We start from the raw sequence: 7,626 nt of genomic DNA, 5'->3' as shown, positions 1-7,626 counted from the left end.
GGCCCTGTGGTTGCCCTCCCAAAGCCCTACTGACGTGAGTATAACACGAATGCAGAAAAGCCAGAGGAGGGGGCTCTAGAGGAGTTGCGGCTGGAGGTCCTCTCTGCCCACCTTGGCATCAAGTGGTATCGCTTATACATGGACAACATGCTGCGCTGAGCATGCCCGGCACACTGACACTTCATTTAGCACCCACCTGGGGCTCCGATGTCCCATCCAGTGTCCATGGACTCAGTACTGACCCTGAGGCCCTAAGACTGCAAGGGCATCTACATCCTCCTGGTTCCCCCGAGGGAGGGTACATGATTGACTCTGGAATCGTGAAGGCAGTTGGTCCCACTTGGGGCAGGTCAGATTTGGGTGCCTGGCCCTGGGGAAGAGGGTGGGACTAGGCACAAGGAGGAGCTGGTTGGTCTCCTGAGACTTGGAAGGGATGGACTTTTCTTCCTGAGCAGGAGGGAGTGTGAAGGTGTAGTGTAGGGCCTGGTGGTCAGGCGCCCAGCCGCAGCAGGACTAAGCAGGAATCCAAGGCCCCACAGTGGGGCGCTGGCCCGATGCCCATGGCCAGCCATGCTGAAATTACAGAGGACGCTCTCAAGGCACTTGGTGCCCATGGCCTCCACACCGAGGTTGATACTTGGGCCAGGGCACACGGGAGAGCAGCCCTTGTTCGAGGTGTAGCCAAGGTTGTTATTCCCAATGCCAGCAACAGAACTCAGGGTCACGCAGTAGTGTCTGTATCGGCCCATAGGGTTGGCTTCAGGCAATACCCACGGCTTTTCTGATCAGTGCAGAAAAAGCACGTCAGGGGTTGGGCTTGCTCCACACTCAGAAGGACGGCCAGCAGCACCAGCACGAAGACCCTCATACTGGAGGTAACAGACATCTGTCAGGGGTCACAAAGAGAAACAAGCTCGTCCTGCTGTGCCTGTGGCAATTAGCACAGCTGGTCTGGTGGGACTGCTCTGCGCTGCAGCCTGAGGTACGAGGTGGAGAAAGCTGGTGACAGTCAATTGACTTTTCATTCACAGTACAGGTATCCATTTTTGACAGGATGCATGGTCTTTCAGATCACATGAAATTGGATTTGCAAACATTTCTATAGCCAAGCTTGTATATGTGGTTGTCTCCTTAATAAACAGGCTGACAATAATGCTTATTATTAAATTTTTTTAAATGTCAAAAGCAATTGTAAATAGAAACTGAAACAGATTTATCTGGAAATTCAAGGGCCTCAGAATAGCAAAAATAATCATATAATGAAGAATGCAGAATAAGCAAGCTATCATATTTGAAACTTCACAATAAAGTCATAGTAATTAAAAAAGTGTTACGGTCAAGGAGAGTGTCCCTAGAAATCCCAAGGTTCTGACATTGATGAAAATCAACACGGAAAAGAAAAACAACAATAAAAATAAAACACCAAACCAAACAAACCTAGCCATTTAAGTAAAACCTAGCCTGACACTTACATAGAAATAGTTAAATAAAAGAGAGTTGAGCATACAGAACAACTTTAGTAGATTGGCATCCATGGTGCCAAAATAGTCCAATGGGCAAAAGAATAATGTATTCAGAAAGTGGTACAAAAGAATGAAATTTGACCTCGTTCTCACACCATGCTTTAAAAAATTATCTTGGAATAGATCAAATAGACCAAAAAGTAAAAGGCAAAATGATGAAGCACTTAGCAGAAAGGTGTAAACAGAACAGGTATGAATTTTTACAACCATGGGCTACACAGTCTTCTTAGACATGACCCCAAAAATAGGTATGACAAAATAAAATAATAAGTTCATTTTTTTTCAAAGCGTTTGTGTCTCAAATAACCTCATCAAGAAAGCAAAGTGAGAGAAAAAAAGATGAATGTGAGAAAATACTTGGAAATCATGTAACTGAAAAGGTACTTACATTTAGACTGTGCAAAGAACTCTTACTAGTCAATAATAAATGGGTAAATAATATGAGCAGCCATTTTTTCCAAGAACCTGATAAGTACATGAAAATGTACTCCATATCATTGGCTATTAGGAGAAATAAGATCAACACCAGATTTCAATAATATTTTTCACTCATTAGTATGGATATAATTTAAAAATTGGATAATAAGTAGTGGTGAATATGTAGGAAAATGAGAGTCATCTGAAACTGTCAGTAGGAAAGTAAAATGCTTCGTCCATCTTGGAAAACAGCCTGGCAGTTCCTCAAAATGTCAGATACAAGTTACACAAGATGTGAACATGGATTTCATCAATCTCAGGTAACTGAGCATTATTCTCTCTTATCTTTCATCCTTCCATTCCATCTTTGAATCTCTGTTGTTTAACCTCACAGGGACCATGAGAGGATGCTGGGCCATGAGAGATACTGTTTGCTCTTCTCTTTCCAGTTATAGAAAACCCCAGCAGGGGGTCGAACCCAAATCAACCTCATAGTTTTGATTATTACACAAGTTAAAATATTAAAAAAATTTTGTTTATTTATTTGAGAGCAACAGAGAGAGAGAGAGAGAGAGAGAGAGAGAGAGAGAGAGAGAGTGAATGGGCATGCCAGGGCTTCCAGCTGCTGCAAATGAACTCCAGATGCCTGGGCCCCCTTGTGCATCTGCCTAACGTGGGTCCTGGGAAATCGAGCCTCGAACCAGGGTCCTTAGGCTTCACAGGAAGTGCTTAAGCACTAAGCCATCTCTCCAGCCCAAGTTAAAATATTTTAATAGCTAAATGAGACTGTTAGTGACATTTAGTGACACCACTAATCTTATTACCTGAAAAGTTCATGGAGAAAATCTTCCAATAAATAGTAAAGTTTGATTAACTTCTATGAGCCCTGCTTAGTCAATGTATTGTGTGTGTGTGTGTGTGTGTGTGTGTGTGTGTATGTGTGTTTGGAAATATTCTACTGTAAATTTATTACTATAACATTATGCTGGCAATTGTTTTACTTCAATTTTATTGAAATGTAAATCACATACATTATCACCCATTTTTTAGCTTGTGCATTTGCTTGGGGTTTATTACTTTAGTATATTTGTAAAGTCGTGCAACAAACCCACAAATTTCTGACTATTTTCTTGGTGTGAATTACAGCTTCATCATCTCAACATTCTTGGTGTTTTCGGCCAGAACATACCTATCCCATACAATATAGGTTCATTACCTGTCCTGTGTGCTGTAGGATCAGTACCTACCCCATATGCCATAGGATCAGTACCTGTGTGCTGTAGAATCAGTATTGTCCCATGTGCTATAGGATCAGTATTTAACATGTATGCTGTCAGCTTGCTCTGTGTGAGGTATGGTCAGTACTTACCCTGTGTGCTGTAGAATCAGTACTTGTCCCTTGTGTTGTAGGATTAGTACCTGCTCTTTGTACTGTAGGATCAGTACTTGCTTTCCCCAAGTGCTATAGGATCAGTATTGTGCTGTGTGCCTTAGGATATTCTGTGCATACTTGGCCTCTATGTATGATGCCAGCAACACACTATCTTTGGCTTCAGCTGTGAGAACAAAAATAAATATCCTCCAGACATTACCAAATGTTCCCAGAAACACGAAACCATGTCTGGTTGGGAAACCACCCAATCAAATGATCAAATTCCAATTGTTGAACTCTGTCCCTTCAGTGTCTGGTTTTTGGTTTTTTTTTTTTTGAAAAAATTATTTGTTTGAGAGAGAGAGAGAGAGAGAGAGAGAGAGAGAGAGAGAGAGAGAGAATATGTGCATACCACAGCCTTCAGCCTCTGTAAAGGAACTCCAGATGCATGTTCCTCCTTGTGTATCTGGCTAACTTGGGTGCTGAGGAATAGAACCTGGGTCCTTTGGCTTTGCAGGCAAATGCCTTAACCACTAAGCCATCTCCACAGCCCCAATTTCTTAGTGTGTGTGTGTGTGTTTTAAATTTATGCTGCATACTAGACACAGTTCAGTCTATAACATGGTTGACTTCTTTGGAATGGGGATTCTGCTGAAATCCTTCTTACCCAGAATTTACAGGTTCTAGACCAGCTTTTTCTCACAAATGTGACCCACATTTTCTTCACAGGTATCACTCAAGGTCTGCTGCCCTCACAACTTTGAGGGTGGTGACACCCAACAGCTGTCTATTCCTCCTGCCACTAGAGTAGCAATGAGTAGGCTTTGTTCTACTGCTTTCCAACCAAGAACCAGACACTGGTCTGCTAGGCCTCACTTGCTGGAGGGGAATCATACTGGTTCTCTAGTTATCCCATTGACAGACATCTCTTTCAGCAGAAAGGGCAAATCTGTTGTCCCAACTGTCCCAATAGAACAAAGTTTGAATCTCTCCAGAGGCCTGCTTAAACAGCCTTCCCTCATCTCCATTCTGAACCTTTATGTCCTACATGAGGTCAAGTTCTTCAAGTTATCAGTCATTTGCCAACCACTCTGATATTCCTCCAGAGTAATTTTCTTACAAATCATTTTGGATCTGATATGTAAATACTTTAGAGTCTTACGTTTTATCATTCTGTTCTTTGTGTCACAATGTTGTGAAAGGTTAAATGAGTTATAGTAAACTTCACTTGATATTATGCAACCATTATGCTTTATCCTATAAAGAAATGCATATATTTTGATTGATGACAAGGCTATAAACTCTGTTTAAGTCATAATTTTAATCTTGAGTATACTCACAGACAAAAGATGCAAATAAAACATATTTTGATGTTTGTTTGTGGCAATCTTTTTTTAAAGATTATTTTCTTTTTATTAAAAAACAATTGTGTGTGTGTGTGTGTGTGTGTGTGTGTGTGTGTGTGTGTGTGTCCAATGCCAGGTTCTCTTGCCACTGTAGTGAATGTCTGGCTGGCTTTAGATATATGGCTAGGGAATTGAACCCAGACCTACAGGCTTTGCAAGCAAGTACCTTTAATTGTTGAGGACTCCCCAGCCTTAGAATTATTTTCTTTTAAAAAATGTGCTTGGAGGCTGAAGATGCAGCTCAATTTCAGAACACTTGTCCAACATGCAAAAAACTCTGGATTTAATCCTAGCACCATATTTTAAAATATTTTCACTAAATTTTATACTATAATCATACATTGACTCTTAACAAGAAATTAAAAGATCTTACATGAAAATAAAATAAAGCTTGCTCCTGTTCACATGGTCTTCTTATTTTGAAACTAAGGCCCAATTAAACTTCCAGCAAATTTTATATATTTCTTCTGTATAAAGCTTCTCTTTGCTTCAATAATAAAGTCCCATCCTCTCATCAGGATATCCTAGGCTCTTTAGTTTGATCTTCTCACTTGTTTCTTTGTTTCTGTCCCTATGCCCACCTGATCTTTATGTAGGCACATATGTTTGGAGTTGAAAGAACCTTGTAAACTTCATTTCCTAGAAGCCCTTACCACTCAGCTTCTGGTCATCTTCCATGATGGGAGGAGGGGAATTCCCTTAACCTTCATAGTATGACTATATTTGTGGCAGTATCAGTCAGCTATGGAGGATGGATTCTTTGGTTTTGATGGTTGAGCAGGGAATTTATGTCCTTCACATGCTAGGGAAGCACTCTACCATTGAGCTACATTCTCACTCTTGGGTTTGGCAAACAGGGTCTCCTATGTAGTTCAAGTTACCCTTCTGCTGACGATGTAGCCCAGGCTGAGCCCCAACTTGTGACCCTTCTGCCTCTGCCTCCTCCGTGCTGGCATTGCAGGCGAATCCCACCACACACACCTTGGACAGGCACAGCTTCTTTTTTCATACCAGCAACAGCACTCACCCAGTTGGGAAGTCCTACCTGTTAAGGAAGGGTCTCTCTCCCAGGATCTCTGGCATCTTGTAGTTCTTTTGACCTTTCAGTAGATCCAACACCATCTAAAAGACTTCTGTTCTGGTCCCCTCAATAGTCAGGTGGCATTATCTCCACAGTTCTAATATCTGGTGACATGCCCTCTTCTCATTATTCTCCCAGACCTATAGATGTAAGTGTGCTCTGAAGTTATTAATCTTGGATTCTTTCTTTAAAATTTATTTATTTATTATTTATTTATTTGAGAGAGAGAAAGGCGGGAGGGAGGGAGGGGGGGGAGAATGGGTACAGTAGGGATCCAGCCACTGAAAACAACTCCAGATTCATGCACAACCTTGTGTATCTGGCTTATGTAGGTCCTGGAGTGTCAAACCAGTTTCCTTTGGCTTTGCAGGAAAATGCCTTAATCTCTGAGACATCTCTCCAGCCCTTGAATTGTTTTTTCTCAGTCTTTTTTCTTCCCTCCCTCCCTTCCTCTCTCCATCTATCATCACTCTTATACCTCAGCTTTTGCTTTTACTCTCTGAGTCTTTCTGACACCTGTACAAACAATAATTTGCATTAACTTCCCTTACTGGAAATGCCTAATGTTCATTTTCCTGATTGGTTGCTAATATCCCATATCACATCTGCTTAAATTCTACTGGCCTTCTCATCTGTAAGAGGAGAGTGTACTGGGGAGTGTGGTCCAGCTGTGTGGGCAGATAGCAGGGGAGGGGGTGGACATGCATAGGTGGCACCTGTAGTTTTTCTACACAGTCTAATAAGGCTTAGTAAGTTGACCATAATGAAACAGTTGGACCTTTAAAAACAAAAGTCATATTGTCTAAAGAGGTGTGGATCTATAACTAAAGAGCTGAAATGAGCTTTCTTAATTTTTTCATATTTATTTACTTGAGAGAGGGAGAAAGAGAAAGAAAGAGACAGAGAGAGGGAGGGAGGGGAAGAGAGAGAGAGAGAGAGAGAGAGACCTCCTGCCACTCTAAACAAATTCCAGATACAGGGAAATCAAATCCCAGCTGTCAGGCTTTGAAAGAAAGTACTTTTAATTGCTGAGCCATCTCTCCACCCCATGAGCTTTTTTCTTTTGTAATGGGACACTGATATATGTATGTTGTATTATTACACTGTACCCTATCAATATATTCTATTATGTAATTAAAAAATTAAAACTAGGGCTGGAGAGATGGCTTAGCGGTTAAGGCACTTGCCGGTGAAGCATAAGGACCCAGGTTTGATCTCTCCCTAGATCCCACATAAGCCAGATGCACAAAGGTGATGCAAGCGCAAGTCACACATCCACAGAAGGTGGCACAGTGTCTGTAGTTCAAGTGCAGTGGCTATGGCCCTGGTGCACCAGTTCTCTTGCTCTCTCTCTCTCTGTCTCTTACTCTCACTGCCTCTCTGAAAAAAGAAAGAAAAAAATTGAAAGTAAACCAGAATCAGCCTCTCAGCACTCAGGAGGCCAAGGCAAGAGGATTAAGAGTTGAAGACTAACCTGGGCTACCTATAGCAAGTTCAAGGCCAATCTGGACTGTATATCTAAATTTTGTCTACATAAATGAATAATAATGCACTGAATGTGATTCTAAGTTTTCTGGAAGCCAAAACTAAATATATCTATATCTATATCTATCTATATCTATATCTATCTCTCTATATATATGTGTATACACACACACACATATATATGTGTGTGTATATATATATATGTGTGTGTGTGTGTGTGTGTGTGTGTGCGTGTGTGTGTGTGTGTGTGTATATACTCTTACAGTTTGTCACATGTTTTGGAATGCTTAAATAAGCTTTATCCTGAAATGAAGTGTGTGTCGCTTACCACATGGGTCACTG

The 7,626-nt window shown here is 41.3% G+C and overlaps 1 pseudogene; it reads right to left on the bottom strand.

The window, feature by feature from the left end:
- Positions 1-350: 350 nt before the first annotated feature.
- LOC123458695 lies at positions 351-886 on the bottom strand (annotated as a pseudogene).
- Between the last annotated feature and the right edge of the window lie 6,740 nt (positions 887-7,626).

The sequence above is a fragment of the Jaculus jaculus genome, chromosome 2 (genome assembly GCF_020740685.1).
Source record: "Jaculus jaculus isolate mJacJac1 chromosome 2, mJacJac1.mat.Y.cur, whole genome shotgun sequence".
NCBI lineage: Eukaryota > Metazoa > Chordata > Mammalia > Rodentia > Dipodidae > Jaculus > Jaculus jaculus.
This window is presented reverse-complemented; position numbering and strand designations above follow the sequence as displayed.